Below are 2495 nucleotides of genomic sequence, written 5' to 3' on the forward strand. Positions count from 1 at the left end.
CCCCCCCCCCCCGGCACAATGTACATGTACCAGCGTGAATGTACAGAGGGAGCCTAACTAAATCATGGTGGATTTAAGTGGATTCTACAAACCCCTTGGGTCCGACAATGTATTACCCTCTGTGCAGAGCCATTGCAGGGGGTACCATCCACTGCGACGCCCTCATTTTACCTTTTACCTTCGTCTCCCTATCTATATCGGAAAGAAAATCTGCACTGTGTGCACATGTGTTTATATATTTTTTCTCTATTTTTCACTCCTCACGCCCCCTCACCCTCACCAACCCCCCAAACGTGTTCCCTCACACAGTTCAAAGTATAGGACACGCCCACTCCTCCTTAGGATGTACCGTATGCCAAGGAGATGGCACAAGTCGCACTCACTTCTACACATTTTTATTCAGTGGTGGAGAGAGAACGTCATGTGAAGAATCTCACTGGGCACAACTTGTGAAAACTTTTATCTTTGATTCTCTATTTTTTTTAGGACACTTCCGCCAGATTTTTTCCACATTTTTCTTCTGTGGGGGGAGAGTGAGGGGAGGGGAGAGGGGAGTAGTTATCTAAGACTCGTTTTAGACGCGGGGAAAAAAGGAGCAATCGAAGTTTTGAAATGATTTTTCTCTGTGGATCGTGGGTTTTTTTTTCATAGTCGGAAGGCGGTCGAGAGGTTTTTAATTAATGGGGGATTTGGTGGGCGATCAGGAGTGTGGAATATTCAGGGGGATGAAGAGTTTGCCTCGGGGATAAGAAGTTTTTTAACGGGTTAGGAGTATAGTTTTTTCTTTGAAGGAAGACGCAGTGAATTTTTTTTTCATGTTTAATTGTTTTTAAGAGGAAATGTTGAAAGACGTTTTTTGGGAGGAATTCGTGCCCTCATATGATCTTTATATAACCTTATGACTCGCGTAAGACCTTCAAATAACCCCCATGTAGCCTCAATAGTCCTCCTGACGCTTATCAAATCTTTATTACGACCTTTCCGACCCTTATCGAACTCCTTATTAATACTGAATCATGAGTTTCAAACTCTTAAAAATGTATTAAATATATACGATTTACATTCTTAGAAACTATGGATCATGCAAGATTGGGGGGCTCAGCCCCCCTCCTGTTATTTTATCCTTATGATGCCCCACATGATAAAATAAGACTTCCAGGTGACGGTCACACGATCCACATAAGACCTCCGTATAACCTTCCTGGCCCTCATGGCCTTCCTGAACCTCATCAAGTTCCTTACGAATACCTCAGCCCCCTCATGTCGTTTTATCTCCATGATCCTCCATATAACTCCAATAAGACTTCCATGTGACCGCCACATGATCCCCATAGGACCTCCATATAACCTTCCTGACCCTCATGGACTTCCTGAACCTCATCAAGCTCCTTATAGATACCTCAGCCCCCCATCTCGTTTTATCTTCATGATCCTCCATATGACTCCAACAAGACCTCCATGTGACCGCCACATGATCCCCATAGGACCTCCATATAACCTTCCTGACCCTCATGGACTTCCTGAACCTCATCAAGCTCCTCACGAATACCTCAGCCCCCCATGTTTTATCTTCATGATCCTCCATATGACTCCAATAAGACCTCCATGTAACCGCCACATGATCCCAATAGGCCCTCTACATAACCTTCCTGACCCTCACGGCCTTCCTGAACCTCATCAAGCTCCTTACCAATACCAGATATTGAGATTCTGGCTTTTGTAAATTAATTCATAAAGCATATAAAATTCAGATCTTCAAAAATTACGGCTCAAAGAGGGTCGAGGGGGCTCGGCCCCCCTGTTGCAAAATCCTCATGACCGTTGAAAATATGTCATATGTAATTCTGACCCCCACACAATGCGAAACCCACCATACTTTGACCCCTTTAGACCCCAACCATATCCCATTCTGACTTTCACGGACATTGCAACAGATTCAAACCCTTATCACCATTCCGTATCCCAATGTCATATCCCCAGAAGTCGATGCACCATTTTACGACACCGAAAGATAAAAGAAATCCATACTTCATTGTTCATGTCCATTTCTCTACCATTCTCCCTTCCCCGAGACATCATCAAAGTCCCATCCCCAATGCAAAATACAGGGAGTAACCATCAAAGGACGCTAAAGTAGTTTAAAACCCAGAAGAGTAGATCTAGAGAAAAAGGAGATTTCATTGTCGAAGTAAATAAGCCAGAGTATTGATACTTGGACTTCATCTTGCCATCAGAATTTCCTCGATAGTAAAATCAGCCATTACCCCGTCCCCACGAGCATAATACCAAGAAGACATTCTCCGACTGCAATTTGAAATTATTTTTATTTTATCGCAAAAAAGAAAAGTTGGAGTGATTTTTTTTCCCCAGCAATTCTCCTGGGGTTTTTGTGTCTCACCACGAGAATGGAAATGAAAATTTCCAACGTGATTCTCAGCAGACTGGTGCACCCCTCTGAATGTGAAGGTGAAATTTAACCATAGAGATGGTGATGG

The 2495-nt window shown here is 43.4% G+C and overlaps 1 protein-coding gene across 1 annotated transcript in view; it reads left to right on the forward strand.

Moving 5' to 3' along the window:
- Positions 1 to 2495, forward strand: part of LOC107048165 (lachesin) — a 20940-nt gene that overhangs the window by 989 nt on the left and 17456 nt on the right. The window lies entirely within an intron of this gene.

The sequence above is a fragment of the Diachasma alloeum genome, unplaced genomic scaffold (assembly GCF_001412515.2).
Source record: "Diachasma alloeum isolate Michigan unplaced genomic scaffold, Dall2.0 Dall_scaffold_00185, whole genome shotgun sequence".
NCBI classification, from domain to species: domain Eukaryota; kingdom Metazoa; phylum Arthropoda; class Insecta; order Hymenoptera; family Braconidae; genus Diachasma; species Diachasma alloeum.